This window comes from Triticum aestivum, chromosome 3B (genome assembly GCF_018294505.1).
Source record: "Triticum aestivum cultivar Chinese Spring chromosome 3B, IWGSC CS RefSeq v2.1, whole genome shotgun sequence".
Taxonomy (NCBI): Eukaryota; Viridiplantae; Streptophyta; class Magnoliopsida; order Poales; family Poaceae; genus Triticum; species Triticum aestivum.
The window spans coordinates 24678679-24699469 of NC_057801.1; the positions used below are offsets into that span (position 1 = coordinate 24678679).

Below are 20791 nucleotides of genomic sequence, written 5' to 3' on the forward strand. Positions count from 1 at the left end.
AATCGCTATGAATAGTGCAAAGCGAGCAATGAGGAAAAGCGGGCAGCGAGAGCGAGAGAAAGCGGGCAGCCGCCGCGAGAGAAATATCGAGAGGAAAGGGGGTCCACGCCAGCTGCGAGGTAAATATCTCATCTCTCTCTGCCTCCTCCTCTTCTCCATGCCGCCGCCGCCTCCTCCTCCCCCGCGACCCTGCCTCCTCCTTTCCTTTCCTCGATGTCGATGGCGGCACGGGGGAGCTCGTGGTCAGGCGGAGTCCTTTCCCGCGTCCATCCCGGCGGGGCCGGCGACCTGCAGCCAAAGGGTGACGGCGGCTAGGAGACAGAGAATATGAGAGGGGGAGAGAAGAGGAAGGGGGCGAGGGAGAAAGAGAGAGGTTGCTGCGCGGGGTGGTTTCGGATTGGGTGCAGGTCGCGGCCATGGGCGAGCAGGGGTGCTGTGGTTTTTGTGATGGGATCCGACAAGGTGCGGCTGGTGGTGGGGCCCCATGGGGCGCGGTGGCCACCGCACGGGAATGGGGGCTACTACCGGGTGCTGGTGCGGAGCGACCTCCAGCGGCAGAAGCCGGCGACATCTTCTCTCCCGGCAACGGTTTCGGCTGGTGCGTCACGCTCGCTCCCCCGCCTCGGCGGCTCGGCCGTCGGGTCTTGCTGCATTCCTCAGCACCTTTTACTGTTGCATTTGGCCAGTGACAAGTTCTGTGAAAAGAATTGCTACATTGTTATTACAGTAACTGCTGACATTGAGATCTTGGCTGCTACTTGTATGTACCAGTTCAGGAACTCGTATTATGCGTTACTACAATCAGCCAAGTGATTTGTTTTCTAATTTTTAGTATCATGTTGTCCTTAAACTTGAGATTTCTGCAGCGTTTCCTTTAAACTACGGCTCTCTGTTATTCTATCAAGGTACTATTCTAACCTCTGTATTAGAGAGAATTGTTCTTTGACGCCAAGGAATTTTTCTTGTTAATAACAATCATAATTCTCTGTTACTTTTTTCAGTGCTAGCGTCCCGCAACCTTAAAGCCCACAGCCGACCAACAGGTAACTGCTTTCTGAACTTCTATTATCCAAATTACATGTATGTACAGTTTTGAATGCTTGGTGGTTAGACCAAGAAGTTAGCTACAGGTTAGGTGTTACTTTTTGACTGAGTATCTATTATATCCATTAAGGAAAGAATATCTAAATAATTGGCTAGACTTCGGAAGTTTTGTGCTCAAATGAATAGTTCTTTACCTTTGAATTTTGGGTTTTGGTGGCTTCTATGTACCGGATACAATTTAGTATGTATGATAAATAAAAAAACTGAACAAAATTGTAGATGAGTAAGAGGTGCAGATCAATGATAATCAGGTCTCTTTAACTACTATGCAGCAAAAAAGACTAGGCACAATTGTTCAACAAGGTCAAAGATCTAATTGATTGGTATTTTATATTGCACATATGAGTTTCTGAGATTAGTCTTATTTTCTTCTATGACGACAATCTATCGTTTGACTTTACTATCATATATTTTCTTGCAGATGCAACATAGATAAAAAGGTGTTCATAGGATAGTTCAAACTGGAACTGAAGCCGATCTATTCTTGTCCCATGAAAACCTAGCTTTATTCCATTTCCACCGTCTGATTTCGTCATGGAAGCATGGGGATGGATGTTTGAAAATGTGCATAATATGTGACATCTTTGCCCATGTGCATTTCATACAAAAAGAGGTGTCTTGCAATGATTTTTTTACGTGGAGTGCCTGTGGATTTTGCTGCTTATGGATATATACAACAAGTACTGAGAACATTTTTGCAGGTCACAATAGAGCTGAGCCGCCACAAAAGAGTTTTGTTGAGCTTAGAGATATGGATCCTTGTGAAACAGAGGTATGGCCATTCCCTTGCGTCGTGTTCAGTTTCATGTGTCCTGGACCTTCTTTTTCACACATTTAGCTTCAAGCTCCAATCATCTGTGAAGTCCAGTACCTTATTCTTATCGGAGCTGGATCAAGCTAACATGTGTTTCATTAGTACTGTATAAAGGATGCAAAGGAATCAAGTAGCAATTCAAATAATAAAAGAAAAATTAAATAACAGAAGGGTGTCATGTTCAGTGTGTATTGAAAGCTACTACTATCTAGAACATTGCATATGCCAAAATTTGAAGGTTGCAGGTGGCCAGTTTGATAAAGGGCATCCCATTGCATGTACCTCCTGCTTGCGCGGGGTCCAAGGAAGGGGATCCGGCCAGTTTGATAAAGGGAATTTTGGTGTAACAATAAATTTTATAAAATATGTAACAATAAGTAAGTTGCCCATTTAGGGGATTCACAGTTGTTGTTTGATGAAATGCTCAGTAGGATGTGCACATTTTGTTTTTAGATTTTGCCATTAGTTGAATGGATAATCTCGTGCATAGGGTTCTCAATCTACTAATTTTTACCCTATCGTTATACATGATTCTGGATGTTTTGCTCAAGTTTGTGATTGAATTAAATGTGTCACATTTTTTTGCTGTGTTAAATTAAGCATGCCTTATGCCACTGGATTTTTCTAACCAACACAACACACTTCTACAATTTGAATGGATAATTCACTCCTGAATTAGCAGTGGATTCGGAGTTTATTCTTCAGCAACTTCAACTTGCGGTAGACTCCTGTTGCAGTTTGGTGACATAGGTCTGTGTCAAGTTGCTTAACAAATGCAGCTAGGTGCAATTCAATTAGCCAAAGCCACTATGCATTAAAATTTTAGATGTGCACAAGGGTGCTAAAATCATTATGGGACGTCTAGGAGCATGCTATATGCCCATTTCTACTTTCTGTTATGAATCACTAGCTTTATTACGACATTTGGATTTCAAGGTTTGCTTTACTTAGGTTGGTATGTACTCCAGCTTCTCATCTACCAGAGATTAATTGATTATATCTCTTTATCATTTTAATATACTCCATTAGTAATTACTAGATACTCTAAAGTGAGTTCTTTGTTAAATTTTGTTCAAGTCTATATTTTTAGATCATTTTCATATCTATATTTCTTACATAATAAATCTGTGTTGCAAAAGCTAAGGGTCTAGATGGTAATTTATGGTTTATTCAGTTGCTGACCATGTGATTGTGGCAGGCTACAAATTTTTTATGGGTTGTTGATTGCTTGATCTTTGCCTTATACAGGAGAAGGTCCGGTCCTCAACCCCTTTGAAAAAACTATAAGCAGCGGCCATACAGTTCAGAACAGGTACATGTTAAGTTCTGCTTACCTTCCATTTACATCTCCGCAAGTAACACTGACCTCATGTATCAATTGTTTGCTTTGTTATAGACTTAATCTGATCGACAAAGTGTAAAAAGCCAAGTCTTGCTCGACAAAGTGTAAAAAGCCAGGGTATCATTTATATAGTTATTTGGAATGCATGGTTAGGAATTAGAGGTCCTCTGGTGCCTCTAATGTCGCTCAGGTCCATACTACTCTATATACTCTTTGTCTCCTGTTAATTCTATTTTCTTCTTAATGAAAAGGTTAGATAATCACCTCTCTTGTGATATTTCGTCCTAAGAAGTGAGAAAATTGTTGGAAATATGCCCTAGAGGCAATAATAAAAGTGTTATTATTATATTTCCTTGTTCATGATAATTGTCTTTTATTCATGCTATAACTGTATTATCCGGAAATTGTAATACACGTGTGAATACATAGACCACAATATGTCCCTAGTGAGCCTCTAGTTGACTAGCTCGTTGTGATCAACAGATAGTCATGGTTTCCTGGCTATGGACATTGGATGTCGTTGATAACGGGATCACATCATTAGGAGAATGATGTGATGGACAAGACCCAATCCTGAGCATAGCACAAAGATCGTGTTGTTCGTTTGCTAGAGCTTTGCCAATGTCAAGTATCTCTTCCTTTGACCATGAGAGCGTGTAACTCCTGGATACCGTAGGAGTGCTTTGGGTGTATCAAACGTCACAACGTAACTGGGTGACTATAAAGGTGCACTACAGGTATCTCCGAAAGTATCTATTGTTTTATGCGGATCGAGACTGGGATTTGTCACTCCGTGTAAACGGAGAGGTATCTCTGGGCCCACTCGGTAGGACATCATCATATGCGCAATGTGACCAAGGAGTTGATCACGGGATGATGTGTTACGGAACGAGTAAAGTGACTTGTCGGTAACGAGATTGAACAAGGTATTGGATACCGACGATCGAATCTCGGGCAAGTAACATACCGATAGACAAAGGGAATTGAATACGGGATTGATTAAGTCCTTGACATCGTGGTTCATCCGATGAGATCATCGTGGAACATGTGGGAGCCATCATGGGTATCCAGATCCCGCTGTTGATTATTGACCGGAGAACGTCTCGGTCATGTCTACATGTCTCCCGAACCCGTAGGGTCTACACACTTAAGGTTCAATGACGCTAGGGTTATAAAGGAAGTTTGTATGTGGTTACCGAATGTTGTTCGGAGTCCCGGATGAGATCCCGGACGTCATGAGGAGTTCCGGAATGGTCCGAAGGTAAAGATTTATATATGGGAAGTCCTATTTTGGCCACCGGAAAATGTTCGGGATTTTTCGGTATTGTACCGGGAAGGTTCTTGAAGGTTCCGGAGTGGGGCCCACCTGCATGGGGGGACCCACATGAACGTGGGTAGTGGGGGCAAGGCCCCACACCCCTGGTCAAGGCGCACCAAGATCCCCCCTTAGAAGGAATAAGATCATATCCCGAAGGGATAAGATCAAGATCCCTAAAAAGGGGGGATAACAATCGGTGGGGAAGGAAATGATGGGATTTCTTTCCTCCCACCTTGGCCAACGCCCCAATGGACTTGGAGGGAAAGAAACCAGCCCCTCCACCCCTATATATAGTGGGGAGACGCATGGGAGCTTCAAACGAAGTTCTGGCGCAGCCCTCCCCCTCTCCCAAGTCGTCCTCCTCTCCCGTGGTGCTTGGCGAAACCTTGCTGGATTGCCACGCTCCTCCACCACCACCACGCCGTTGTGCTGCTATTGGATGGAGTCTTCCTCAACCTCTCCCTCTCTCCTTGCTGGATCAAGGCATGGGAGACGTCACCGGGCTGTACGTGTGTTGAACGCGGAGGTGCCGTCCGTTCGGCACTGGGATCTCTGGTGATTTAGATCACGACGAGTACGACTCCTTCAACCCCGTTCTCTTGAACGCTTCCGCTTAGCGATCTACAAGGGTATGTAGATGCACTCTCTTTCTACTCGTTGCTGGTCTCTCCATAGATAGATCTTGGTGACACGTAGGAAAATTTTGAATTTCTGCTACATTCCCCAATAGTGGCATCATGAGCTAGGTCTATTGCGTAGATTCTTTGCACGAGTAGAACACAAAGTAGTTGTGGGCGTTGATGTTGTTCAATATGCTTACCGTTACTAGTCCAATCTTGTTTCGACGGTATTGTGGGATGAAGCGGCCCGGACCGACCTTACACGTACTCTTACGTGAGACAGGTTCCACCGATTGACATGCACTTGGTGCATAAGGTGGCTAGCGGGTGCCAGTCTCTCCCACTTTAGTCGGAACGGATTCGATGAAAAGGGTCCTTATGAAGGGTAAATAGCAATTGGCATATCACGTTGTGGTTTTGCGTAGGTAAGAAACGTTCTTGCTAGAAACCCATAGCAGCCACGTAAAACATGCAAACAACAATTAGAGGACGTCTAACTTGTTTTTGCAGGGTATGCTATGTGATGTGATATGGCCAAAGGATGTGATGAATGATATATGTGATGTATGAGATTGATCATGTTCTTGTAATAGGAATCACGACTTGCATGTCGATGAGTATGACAACCGGCAGGAGCCATAGGAGTTGTCTTTATTTATTTGTGACCTGCGTGTCAACTTAAACGTCATGTAATTACTTTACTTTATTGCTAACCGTTAGCCATAGTAGTAGAAGTAATAGTTGGCGAGGCAACTTCATGAAGACACGATGATGGAGATCATGATGATGGAGATCATGATGATGGAGATCATGGTGTCATGCCGGTGACGATGATGATCATGGAGCCCCGAAGATGGAGATCAAAAGGAGCAAAGTGATGATGGCCATATCATGTCACTATTTGATTGCATGTGATGTTTATCATGTTTATACATCTTATTTGCTTAGAACGACGGTAGTAAATAAGATGATCCCTTACAACAATTTCAAGAAGTGTTCTCCCCTAACTATGCACCGTTGCGACAGTTCGTGTTTCGAAGCACCACGTGATGATCGGGTGTTAGATTCTAACGTTCACATACAACGGGTGTAAGACAGATTTACACACGCGAAACACTTAGGGTTAACTTGACGAGCCTAGCATGTACAGACATGGCCTCGGAACACGGAGACCGAAAGGTCGAACATGAGTCGTATAGAAGATACGATCAACATGAAGATGTTCACCGATGATGACTAGTCCGTCTCACGTGATGATCGGACACGGCCTAGTTTGACTCGGATCATGTAATCACTTAGATGACTAGAGGGATGTCTATCTGAGTGGGAGTTCATAAGATGAACTTAATTATCCTGAACATAATCAAAAGGTTTTTGCAAATTATGTCGTAGCTCACGCTATAGTTCTACTGTTTAGATATGTTCCTAGAGAAAAATTAGTTGAAAGTTGATAGTAGCAATTATGCGGACTAGGTCCGTAAACTGAGGATTGTCCTCATTGCTTCATAGAAGGCTTATGTCCTTAATGCACCGCTCAGTGTGCTGAACCTCGAACGTTGTCTGTGGTTGTTGCGAACATCTGACATACACGTTTTGATAACTACGTGATAGTTCAGTTAAACGGTTTAGAGTTGAGGCACCAAAGACGTTTTTGAAACATCGCGAAACATATGAGATGTTTTGAGGGCTGAAATTGGGATTTCAGGCTCGTGCCCATGTCAAGAGGTATAGGACCTCCGATGACTTTCTTAACCTGCAAACTAAGGAGAAAAGCTCAATTGTTGTGCTTGTGCTCAGATTGTCTGAGTACAACAATCGCTTGAATCGAGTGGGAGTTGATCTTCCAGATAAGACAGTGATGGTTCTCCAAAGTCATTGCCACCAAGCTGTTAGAGCTTCGTGATGAACTATAACATATCAGGGATAGATATGATGATCCTTGAGGTATTCGCAATGTTTGACACCGCGAAAGTAGAAATCAAGAAGGAGCATCAATTGTTGATGGTTGGTGAAACCACTAGTTTCAAGAAGGGCAAGGGCAAGAAGGGATACTTCATGAAACGGCAAATCAGCTGCTGCTCTAGTGAAGAAACCCAAGGTAAAACCCAAACCCAAGACTAAGTGCTTCTGTAATAAGGGGAACAACCACTAGAGCAGAATTACCCTAGATACTTGGTAGATAAGAAGGCTGGCAAGGTCGATAGAAGTATATTGGATATACATTATGTTAATGTGTACTTTACTAGTACTCCTAGTAGCACCAGGGTATTAGATACCGGTTCGGTTGCTAAGTGTTAGTAACTCGAAACAAAAGGCTACGGAATAAAACGGAGACTAGCTAAAGGTGAGCTGACGATATGTGTTGGAAGTGTTTCCAAGTTTGATGTGATCTAACATCGCACGCTCCCTCTACCATCAAGATTAGTATTAAACCTGAATAAGTGCTCTTGCACCTAAAGGAATGGTTTATTGAATTTTGATCGTAGGGATACACATTTTCATGCCAAAAGATATAAGATAGTAATGATAGTACCACCTACTTGTGGCACTGCCACGTAAGTCATATCGGTATAAAACGCATGAAGAAGCTCCATAATGATGGATCTTTGGGCTCACTCGTTTTTGAAAAGTTTGAGACATGCGAACCATGTCTATTGGTGTATATGCATGAAGAAACTCCATGCAAATGGACCATTTTGACTCACTTGATTTTGAATCACTTGGGACATGCAAATCATACCACACGGGCAAGATGACTGAAAAGCCTCGTTTTCAGTAAGATGGAACAAGATAGCAACTTGTTGGAAGTAATACATTTTGATGTGTACAGTCCAATGAGTGCTGAGGCATGTAGTGGATATTGTTATGTTCTTACTTCACAGATAATTTGAGTAGATGTTGAGTATATTTACTTGATGAATCACGAGTCTGAATTATTGAAAGGTTCAAGTAATTTCAGGGTGAAGTTGAAAGATCGTCGTGACAAGAGGATAAAATATCTATGATATGATCATAGAGATGAATATCTGAATTACGAGTTTGGCACAGAATTAAGACATTGTGGAAATAGTTTCACAACTAATACAGCCTGGAACACCATAGTGTGATGGTGAGTCCGAACATCATAGTTGCACCCTATTGGATATGATGCATACCATGATGTCTCTTATCGAAGTACCACTATAGTTTATGGGTTAGGCATTAGAGACAACCACATTCACTTTAAATAGGGCACCACGTAATTCCGTTGAGACGACACCGTTTAGAGAAACCTAAGTTGTCGTTTCTTAAAGGTTTGGGGCTGCGACGCTTATGTGAAAAGGTTTCAGGTTGATAAGCTCGAACCCAAAGCAGATAAAATGCATCTTCATAGGACACCCAAAAATAGTTGGGTATACCTCCTAATTCAGATCCGAAAGCAATAGGGATTGTTTCTTGAATCGGGTCCTTTTTCGAGGAAAGGTTTCTCTCGAAAAGTTGAGTGGGAGGATGGTGGAGACTTGATGAGGTTATTGAACCGTCACTTCAACAAGTGTGTAGCAGGGCACAGGAAGTTGTTCCTGTGGCACGTACACCAACAGAAGTGGAAGCTTATGATAGTGATCATGAAACTTCGGATCAAGTCACTACCAAACCTCGTGGGATGACAAGGATGCGTACTACTTCAGAGTGGTACGTAATCCTGTCTTGGAAGTCATGTTGCTAGACAACAATGAACCTATGAGCTATGGAGAAGCGATGGTGGGCCCGGATTCCGATAAATGGCTCAAGGCCATAAAACCCGAGAGAGGATCCATGTATGAAAACAAAGTGTAGACTTTGGAAGAACTACTTGATGGTCGTAAGGCTGTTAGGTACATATGGATTTTGAAAGGAAGACAGACAATGATGGTAAGTGTCACCATTGAGAAAGCTCGACTTGTCGTTAAGATGTTTTTCGACAAGTTCAAGGAGTTGACTACGATGAGACTTTCTCACTCGTAGCGATGCTAAGAGTCTGTTGGAATTATATTAGCAATTACTGCATTATTTATGAAATCTTGCAGATAGGATGTCAAAACATTGTTTCCTCGATGATTCTTGAGGAAAGGTTGTATGTGATACAACCGGAAGGTTTTGTCTATCCTGAAATATGCTAATAAGTATGCAAAGCTCCAGCAATCCTTCTGAGGACTGGAGTGAGCATCTCGGAGTTGGAATGTATGCTTGATGATGATCAAAGATTTTGGGTGTATACAAAGTTTATGAGAAACTTGTATTTCCAAAGAAGTGAGTGGGAGCACTATAGAATTTCTGATGAGTATATGTTGTTGACATATTAATGATCAGAAATGACGTAGAATTTCTGGAAAGCATATAGGGTTATTTGGAAAGTGTTTTCAATGGAAAACCTGGATTAAGCTACTTGAACATTGAGCATCAAGATCTATAAGGATAGATCAAAACGCTTAATGGTACTTTCAAATGAGCACATGCCTTGACGTGATCTTGAAGGTGTTCAAGATGGATCAGTCAAAAAAGGAGTTCTTGCCTGAGTTGTAAGGTACGAAGTTAAGGGCATCCATACCTGAGCCCTTGGCGCCTCCCTCCCTCCCGTGACACCTCCTCCTCTCCCGTAGGTGCTTGGCGAAGCCCTGCAGGATTGCCACGCTCCTCCATCACCACCACGCCGTTGTGCTGCTGCTGGATGGAGTCTTCCTCAACCTCTCCCTCTCTCCTTGCTGGATCAAGGCGTGGGAGACATCGTCGAGCTGTACGTGTGTTGAACGCGGAGGTGCTGTCCGTTCGGCACTAGGATCATCGGTGATCTGAATCACGACGAGTACGACTCCATCAACCCCGTTCACTTGAACGCTTCCGCTTAGCGATCTACAAGGGTATGTAGATGCACTCCCCTTTCTACTCGTTGCTGGTCTCTCCATAGATAGATCTTGGTGTTACGTAGGAATTTTTTTGAATTTCTGCTACGTTCCCCAACAGTGGCATCATGAGCTAGGTCTATTGCGTAGATTCTTTGCACGAGTAGAACACAAAGTAGTTGTGGGCGTTGATGTTGTTCAATATGCTTACCGTTACTAGTCCAATCTTGTTTCGACGGTATTGTGGGATGAAGCGGCCCGGACCGACCTTACACGTACTCTTACGTGAGACAGGTTCCACCGATTGACATGCACTTCGTGCATAAGGTGGCTAGCGGGTGCCAGTCTCTCCCACTTTAGTCGGAACGGATTCGATGAAAAGGGTCCTTATGAAGGGTAAATAGCAATTGGCATATCACGTTGTGGTTTTGCGTAGGTAAGAAACGTTCTTGCTAGAAACCCATAGCAGCCACGTAAAACATGCAAACAACAATTAGAGGACGTCTAACTTGTTTTTGCAGGGTATGCTATGTGATGTGATATGGCCAAAAGGATGTGATGAATGATATATGTGATGTATGAGATTGATCATGTTCTTGTAATAGGATTCACGACTTGCATGTCGATGAGTATGACAACAGGCAGGAGCCATAGGAGTTGTCTTTATTTATTGTATGACCTGCGTGTCATTGAAGAACGCCATGTAAACTACTTTACTTTATTGCTAAACGCGTTAGTCATAGAAGTAGAAGTAGTCGTTGGCGTGACAACTTCATGAAGACACGATGATGGAGATCATGATGATGGAGATCATGGTGTCATGCCGGTGACAAGATGATCATGGAGCCCCGAAGATGAAGATCAAAGGAGCTATATGATATTGGCCATATCATGTCACTACTCTATTTGATTGCATGTGATGTTTATCATGTTTATGCATCTTGTTTACTTAGGACGACGGTAGTAAATAAGATGATCCCTTACACAAATTTCAAGAAGTGTTCTCCCCTAACTGTGCACCGTTGCTACAGTTCGTCGCTTCTAAGCACCACGTGATGATCGGGTGTGATGGATTCTTACGTTCACATACAACGGGTGTAAGACAGATTTACACACACGAAAACACTTAGGGTTAACTTGACGAGCCTAGCATGTATAGACATGGCCTCGGAACACGGAGACCGAAAGGTCGAGCATGAGTCGTATAGTAGATACGATCAACATGAAGATGTTCACCGACGTTGGCTAGTCCGTCTCACGTGATGATCGGACACGGCCTAGTTGACTCGGATCATGTAATCACTTAGATGACCAGAGGGGTGTCTATCTAAGTGGGAGTTCATAAGATGAACTTAATTATCTTGAACATAGTCAAAAGACTCTTTGCAAATTATGTCGTAGCTCGCGCTTTAGTTCTACTGTTTAGTTATGTTCCTAGAGAAAATATAGTTGAAAGTTGACAGTAGCGATTATGCGGACAGTAGAAAGCTTATGTCCTTAATGCACCACTCAGTGTGCTGAACCCCAAACCTCGTCTGTGGATGTTGTAAACATCGGACATACACGTTTTGATAACTACGTGATAGTTCAGTTAAACGGTTTAGAGTTGAGGCACCAAAGACGTTTTCGAAACATCGCGGAACATATGAGATGTTTCGAGGGCTGAAATTGGGATTTCAGGCTCGTGCCCACGTCAAGAGGTATAAGACCTCCGACGATTTTTCTTAGCCTGCAGACTAAGGAGAAAAGCTCAATTGTTGTGCTTGTGCTCAGATTGTCTGAGTACAACAATCGCTTGAATCGAGTGGGAGTTGATCTTCCAGATGAAATAGTGATGGTTCTCCGAAGTCATTACCACCAAGCTGCTAGAGCTTCGTGATGAACTATGATATATCAGGGACATATATGATGATCCTTGAGATATTCGCGATGTTTGACGCCACGAAAGTAGAAATCAAGAAGGAGCATCAATTGTTGATGGTTGGTGAAACCACTAGTTTCAAGAAGGGCAACGGTAAGAAGGGATACTTCATGAAACGGCAATTCAGCTGCTGCTCTAGTGAAGAAACCCAAGGTTGAACCCAAACCCGAGACTAAGTGCTTCTGTAATAAGGGGAACAACCACTGGAGCAGAATTACCCTAGATACTTGGTAGATGAGAAGGCTGGCAAAGTCGATATAAGTATATTGGATATACATTATGTTAATGTGTACTTTACTAGTACTCCTAGTAGCACCAGGGTATTAAGATACCGGTTCGGTTGCTAAGTGTTAGTAACTCGAAATAAAAGGCTACGGAATAAACGGAGACTAGCTAAAGGTGAGCTGACGATATATGTTGGAAGTGTTTCCAAGTTTGATGTGATTAAACATCGCACGCTCCCTCTACCATCAAGATTAGTATTGAACCTGAATGGTTTATTGAATCTCGATCGTAGTGATACACATTTTCATTCCAAAAGATATAAGATAGTAATGATAGTACCACTTACTTGTGGCACTGCCATGTAAGTCATATTGGTGTAAAACGCATGAAGAAGCTCCATGTTGATGGATCTTTGGACTCACACGTTTTTGAAAAGTTTGAGACATGCGAACCATGTCTATTGGTGTATATGCATGAAGAAACTCCATGCGAATGGACCGTTTGAACTCACTTGATCTTGAATCACTTGAGACATGCAAATCATACCACATGGGCAAGATGACTGAAATCCTCGATTTCAGTAAAATGGAACTAGAAAGCAACTTGTGGGAAGAAATACATTTTGATGTATGCAATCCAATAAGTGCTGAGGCATGTAGTGGATATCGTTATGTTCTTACTTCACAGATGATTCGAGTAGTTGTTGAGAATATTTACTTGATGAAACACAAGTCTGAATTATTGAATGGTTCAAGTAATTTCAGAGTGAAGTAGAAGATCATTGTGACAGGAAGATAAAATGTCTATGATATGATCATAGAGATGAATATCTGAGTTACGAGTTTTGGCACACAATTAAGACATTGTGGAAATTGTTTCGCAATAAATACCGCCTGGAACACCATAGTGTGATGGTGTGTCCGAACATCATAGTTGCACCCTATTGGATATGGTGGGTACCATGATTCTCTTATCGAATTACCACTGGCATTCATGGGTTAGGCATTAGAGACAACCACATTCACTTTAAATAGGGCACCACGTAATTCCGTTGAGATGACACCGTATGAACTATGGTTTAGAGAAACCTAAGTTGTCGTTTCTTAAAGGTTTGGGGTTGCGATGCTTATGTGAAAAAGTTTCAGGATTGATAAGCTCGAACCCAAAGCGGGTAAAATGCATCTTCATAGGACACCCAAAACAGTTGGGTATACCTCCTAATTCAGATCCGAAAGCAATATGGATTGTTTCTTGAATCGGGTCCTTTCTCGAGGAAAGATTTCTCTCGAAAGAGTTGAGTGGGAGGATGGTGGAGACTTGATGAGGTTATTGAACCATCACTTCAACAAGTGTGTAGCAGGGCACAGGAAGTTGTTCCTGTGGCACCTACACCAATTGAAGTAGAAGCTTATGATAGTGATCATGAAGTTTCGGATCAAGTCACTACCGTACCTTGTAGGGTGACATGGATACGTACTACTTCAGAGTGGTACAGTAATCCTGTCTTGAAGGTCATGTTGCTAGACAACAATGAACCTACGAGCTATGGAGAAGCGATGGTGGGCCCAAATTCCGACAAATGGTTAGAAGCCATAAAGTCCGAGATAGGATCCATGTATCAGAACAAAGCATGGACTTTGATGGACTTGCCCGATGATCGGCAAGCCATTGAGATAAATGGATCTTTAAGAAGAAGACGGACGTGGATGGTAATGTCACCGTCCATGAAGCTCGACTTGTGGCGAAGAATTTTTCACAAGTTCAAGGAGTTGACTACGATGAGATTTTCTCATCCGTAGCGATGCTTAAAGTCCGTCGGAATCATGTTAGCATTGGCTGCATTTATGAAATCTGGCAAATGGATGTCAAGACAAGTTTCCTTGCCAGTTTTTGTAAGGAAAGGTTGTATGTGATACAATCAGAAAAGTTTTGTCAATCCTAAGGATGCTAAAAGGTATGCTAGCTCCAGCGATCCTTCTAAGGACTGGAGTAAGCATCTCGGAGTTGGAATGTACACTTTGATGAGATGATCAAAGATTTTGGGTTTGTACAAAGTTTATGAGAAACTTGTATTTCCAAAGAAGTGAGTGGGAGCACTATAGAATTTCTGATGAGTATATGTTGTTGACATATTGTTGATCAGAAATGACGTAGAATTTCTGGAAAGCATATAGGGTTATTTTGAAAGTGTTTTTCAATGGAAAGCCTGGATTAAGCTATTTGAACATTGAGCATCAAGATCTATGAGGATAGATCAAAATGCTTAATAATACTTTCAAATGAGCACATACCTTGACATGATCTTGAAGGTGTTCAAGATGGACCAGTCAAAGAAGGAGTTCTTGCCTGAGTTGTAAGGTACGAAGTTAAGACTTAAAGCTCGACCTCGGCAGAATAAAGAGAAAGGACGAAGGTCATCCCCTATGCTTAAGACATAGGCTCTACAGTATGCTATGCTGTGTACCGCACCTGAAGTGTGCCTTGCCATGAGTCAGTCAAGGGGTACAAGAGTGATCCAAAAATGGATCATAGGACAGCGGTCAAAGTTATCCTTAGTAACTAGCGGACTAAGGAATTTTTCTCGGTTATGGAGGTGGTAAAAGAGTTCGTCGTAAAGGGTTACGTCGATACAAGCTAAACACCTATCCGGATAGCTCTGAGTAGAGAGACCGAATACATATAATGGAGCAACAATTTAGAATAGCTCCAAGTAGAACAGTTATTTGGAATAGCTCCAAATAGAGCGTGGTAGCTGCATCTAGGAGATGACATAGAGATTTGTAAAGCACACACGGATCTGAAAGGTTCAGACCCGTTGACTAAAACCTCTCTCACAAGCCACATGATCAAACATAAAACTCATTGAGTGTTAATCACATAGTGATGTGAACTAGACTACTGACTCTAGTAAACTCTTGGGTATTAGTCACATGGCGATGTGACCTGTGAGTGTTAATCACATGGCGATGTGAACTAGATTATTGACTCTAGTGCAAGTGGGAGACTGTTGGAAATATGCCCTAGAGGCAATAATAAAAGTGTTATTATTATATTTCCTTGTTCATGATAATTGTCTTTTATTCATGCTATAACTGTATTATCCAGAAATCGTAATACACGTGTGAATACATAGACCACAATATGTCCCTAGTGAGCCTCTAGTTGACTAGCTCGTTGTGATCAACAGATAGTCATGGTTTCCTGGCTATGGACATTGGATGTCGTTGATAACGGGATCACATCATTAGGAGAATGATGTGATGGACAAGACCCAATCCTGAGCATAGCACAAAGATCGTGTAGTTCGTTTGCTAGAGCTTTGCCAATGTCAAGTACCTCTTCATTTGACCATGAGAGCGTGTAACTCCTGGATACCGTAGGAGTGCTTTGGGTGTATCAAACGTCACAACGTAACTAGGTGACTATAAAGGTGCACTACAGGTATCTCCGAAAGTATCTATTGTTTTATGCGGATCGAGACTGGGATTTGTCACTCCGTGTAAATGGAGAGGTATCTCTGGGCCCACTCGGTAGGACATCATCATATGCGCAATGTGACCAAGGAGTTGATCACGGGATGATGTGTTACGGAACGAGTAAAGTGACTTGCCGGTAACGAGATTGAACAAGGTATTGGATACCGACGATCGAATCTCGGGCAAGTAACATACCGATAGACAAAGGGAATTGAATACGGGATTGATTAAGTCCTTGACATCGTGGTTCATCCGATGAGATCATCGTGGAACATGTGGGAGCCATCATGGGTATCCAGATCCCGCTGTTGGTTATTGACCGGAGAACGTCTCGGTCATGTCTACATGTCTCCCGAACCCGTAGGGTCTACACACTTAAGGTTCGATGACGCTAGGGTTATAAAGGAAGTTTGTATGTGGTTACCGAATGTTGTTCGGAGTCCCGGATGAGATCCCGGACGTCATGAGGAGTTCCGGAATGGTCCGGAGGTAAAGATTTATATATGGGAAGTCCTATTTTGGCCACCGAAAAATGTTCGGGATTTTTCGGTATTGTACCGGGAAGGTTCTAGAAGGTTCCGGAGTGGGGCCCACCTGCATGGGGGGACCCACATGAACGTGGGTAGTGGGGGCAAGGCCCCACACCCCTGGTCAAGGCGCACCAAGATCCCCCCTTAGAAGGAATAAGATCATATCCCGAAGGGATAAGATCAAGATCCCTAAAAAGGGGGGATAACAATCGGTGGGGAAGGAAATGATGGGATTTCTTTCCTCCCACCTTGGCCAACGCCCCAATGGACTTGGAGGGAAAGAAACCAGCCCCTCCACCCCTATATATAGTGGGGAGACGCATGGGAGCTTCAGACGAAGTTCTGGCGCAGCCCTCCCCCTCTCCCAAGTCGTCCTCCTCTCCCGTGGTGCTTGGCGAAGCCCTGCTGGATTGCCACGCTCCTCCACCACCACCACGCCGTTGTGCTGCTGTTGGATGGAGTCTTCCTCAACCTCTCCCTCTCTCCTTGCTGGATCAATGCATGGGAGACGTCACCGGGCTGTACGTGTGTTGAACGCGGAGGTGCCGTCCGTTCGGCACTAGGATCTCCGATGATTTGGATCACGACGAGTACGACTCCTTCAACCCCGTTCTCTTGAACGCTTCCGCTTAGCGATCTACAAGGGTATGTAGATGCACTCTCCTTCCCCTCGTTGCTGGTCTCTCCATAGATAGATCTTGGTAACACGTAGGAAAATTTTGAATTTCTGCTACGTTCCCCAACAAAAATTAATGGTGATCAAATATGTCTTTATGTAGAGTTATATTGATGGTTTCTTGAAATGTCATAGCGTACAAAATCCCGTGGATATCTAATTGGATCTACAATGTTTTCATGCCCCATCAAAACTGCCTGTTTAGATAAACACAGTGAAGAACTTCACAAGAACAATAAGCCAGTTGCAGAAACAAAAGTACTTATACATTTTCTGCTAAATTCAGCATGTTTATTTATTAATCTCTCCGATTATTCTTGTGTCTACAGCTTGCACGTGGGATTACAAATGGCCATAGGTTGCCCACTGCAACAGCCTTGTTGTTTTCTTGTAGCAAGGGACTACCAAAGAAGAAGAGATGATGCGGGTTCAGAATCTGACAATATCTGTGTTAGTGCTGGCAGATCCAAAGACAGAAAGAAACAGACAGTTTCACACACTAGCAACCGTAGGATCATTTTCAAAAAGGTAAGTCTGCACAAAGAGAAAAAGTATTACTTACTACTATATTTTTTGCTACTTATTTCTCTTTCTAAACCATATTTGGTCAGCACCTAAATATCGACGAAAAAGTTTCTTTTTATTTCTTTTTAATGCACAGATACGACGACAAATAGGCTTGAAGCAAAAATAAATCCAACCACCGTTTACAGGGCCGGTCAAGGTTACTGGGACAAACAGGACAAACACTGTTGATCCACTTGCTCCACCTCTCGTATGACCTTACTGGGTCAAACTTTAGAACCACAGATGATAGGCGTGGTCGATAGACCCATACACATGAGCACAGAATCAAATGAGGGATCCAAGAGAGAAATTAGAGCTCATCTTCCTAATAGAGTTGAACACAAACCTGCAGCAGTACTGTTTCTCGCTGGTGGACAAACACCACACGATGCCAAGATCTGGCGCCTCGGCGCGTGTCAGGCCCTACGTCAGTCAAGATAACACAAAATTTGGCTTCTTAGACAAAGAAAGGTCAATGTACTATTTGCATCATCTAAACGATTTCATTCAACTTTGACTGCCACATGTATCATCAAAATCAGGCAGAAAGATGGTTACCTTCATGTCCACTTCCATAATTTGATTGTGTTAATGCTGCTCCATGAAAGACAAAAACAATTCTTAGTAATGAACAACATCACTTAACAACAAAACCAGACTCCTGTCGTTCTAAATCATTTTATTATCTTCTCACGTGATGCATATACGATTGCTAATACTGTCTTCTTTGTCATCAGCCTACCGTGATGGAAAAAATCAGAATCCCAACAAAAGTGCTTTTCGATGCTATGATGCAGCAGCTAGGTCTCCCAAATGCAGTGTACTCAATACAGAAGGCAAGAGCAATTGGTCTTCATACAACTATTCACTTCTATCCCTCCAAGTATCAACTGGATAACAAATCTTCCAGGATAGTCAATATCAATCCATGTAGCCAACAAACTATAAGATGTTGAAGACCAACTAGCAAACGAAGCTCTCAAGTACATGAAAAGCATCCATAGTAAAGTGCTACAGGACATAAACTACGACAACATGCAGCTGCTCCAGCAAAAGTGTGAACCTCTTGAGCATCAGCAGAAAGGAAAACACAACCTAATATACTATTTTAGCAACAGCTGGTGCCATAGCCTCGGTGGAGATCACATGCCAGTGAAGGAACTTTACTATATAATAGATAGCAACTTCACAGCCGGATCAACATCCAAAGACAATGATCTGAATCATATTTTGTCGCAAGTAAGATATGTTGTTGATCGTCTCAGTGATACAGCCACACAATCAGATTATGATCTCCAATAGACAAACAAGTACTATTGGAGCCAGGATGATGATGTTGAAGGAATTTCTGCTATGAACAATGAAAACATTCAATCGCAACCACTATGAACAATTGCCTGAACGCCGATGAAACATCCACCAATCACACTGGATATGCATGCCGATGAAACATCCACCAATCACACTGGAGATGTATCTCTGCCTATCTACCTTCCTTCCTAATAGCATTGTAAATATTCCATCTGCCTATCTACCTTCCTTCTTAATAGCATTGTAAATATTCCATCGTAAGCTTCTTAGAACACTATGTATCATGAATAATCCATGTGTTCCAATCTGTCTCTAAATAGAACTCTTTTAATACTTGCCTTGCTCTCGCCCCTTGCGCCATTGGCGCAACGGGTCATCTAGTGGTTTTAAAGGGTGCGAGAGGGGACAGCCATTTCCACTAGCAAGGTACGGTTGCTGTCTAAGATTCGTTCCCCGTGTTGAAAGGGGGATGGGTTGCCTGCCACTGCTGTGCTCCGATCCATATTCCCACGTGAATAACGGCTCTTCTTTCGGAAATTCTTATTATTATTATTTTGACGCAAATTAACGTGTATTAATACTTTCTTTTTTGCGAGGGGTGTATTAATGCTAGTTGGACGATGCCCGCTCGTTGCTAGGTCCAGAACATTTATAAACGCAATAAGATCTATGACATGTGCAAAAGCTCCTGCAGTTTAAGATTGCAACCCAACCATATCCACATACTCCTGCACTTAATGACTTAAATACATCAAATGAATTTGGAAAATTATGAAAATTCTATATGGAAGCGATAATGGTGTATGTTGAGTGTAGAAAATTTCAAGGCAAACCGATGAAGAATAAATTCAGATTTACCTTTTTTGCATATATTGTTCTTTTACTTTTTTACATAATATTAATATGTTCAACAAAAGATAAACTTTATTATATTGGATACATCTATTTATTTTACAAATTTAAAAAAATAGCTTAATTTGGACATATAATGATGCATAGATTATTGCTGCTGTGCGCATATATGAGGGCGCCACTGGTATATGCACATGCCACATGGTCTAGTTGTTAGTGGGTGCGCATATGGGCGCACGCCACGCCACTAGTAATTTTTGCCTGGCTAGCTGTTGGGCATCCCTTACTGGTGGTGTGACCACAACTAGTAAGCAGTTTTTGTGGTGTGTCCTACTGGACCATACGCAACTAGTAGTTTGGTCGGTTACCGCACTAATATGATAATTCTATAAGTGGTTTCTGAACTACTCTATATTTTAGAGATATGTGGTGAGAGAGATTGGAGAAGGTACTTTGTTCTGGGAAGATGAATGGCTAGGTGGAGGTACCCTGGCTGGTCAATTCCCTGGACTATACAACCTTACCTTTTCAAAACAAAAGTTCGGTTAAAGAAATTTGGATGCTGGTTTGGACAGATTGAGATATAGAAGAACTCTTTGGGGATGAGCTGAAGATCAATGGCAGCGGTTGCAAAATGAAGTCTTGAGAGAAGTAATGGCAGAGACAAGGGGAAGAATGGAGGCAAATTTCTTGTGAGATCCTTATATTTGCAACTCAGAGTTGTGGTTGTGGAGCATTATAAAAGTATGTGGAAAACCAAAGTGCCTTTAACGATAAAAAATTTCGTATGGTTGCTTTTGAAGAATAATATCGTAATAAGGATAATTTGATAAGCAGAGGATGAACTAGAAGTGAGCACTTCCATTTTTGCTCTAAGAAAGAAAGTCTGGATCACCTGTTATTTCACTACACTTCGGCTAGATTCATCTGGCAAGTTGTTTGTGTGTCTTTGAATCTCCAGAGGCCCACTGGGACGGAGGATTTATTTGTAGAATGGATCTCTTTGTTTCCAGCAAAGCAAAGCAAGCTCAAGTTTGGGGGAACTGTTGAAGTGTGGATTATCTGGACGAAACGCAGAGGCAGATACATGGTAAAGCATGAGAGTATATTCTGCGGGTCTAGGGAAAATAGTCGGAGGGCTTAGATTGTGTTGCTCGAGAGTCTATACCTGTTAGA

General features: G+C 42.5%; 1 long non-coding RNA gene across 4 annotated transcripts; it reads left to right on the forward strand.

Moving 5' to 3' along the window:
- Window positions 1–51: 51 nt before the first annotated feature.
- LOC123064471 (uncharacterized) lies at window positions 52–19030 on the forward strand. 4 transcript variants are annotated; one of them, XR_006430709.1, is made up of 8 exons: window positions 52–905; window positions 1002–1043; window positions 1526–1717; window positions 1806–1876; window positions 3167–3230; window positions 3315–3450; window positions 17215–17413; window positions 17547–18165. It is a non-coding gene; the product is annotated as an uncharacterized lncRNA (long non-coding RNA). The 4 variants fall into 4 exon arrangements; XR_006430707.1 differs by lacking the exon at window positions 17547–18165 and adding an exon at window positions 18190–19030 and having other exon boundaries at window positions 52–1043; XR_006430706.1 differs by having other exon boundaries at window positions 52–1043.
- The last annotated feature ends 1761 nt before the right edge of the window (window positions 19031–20791 follow it).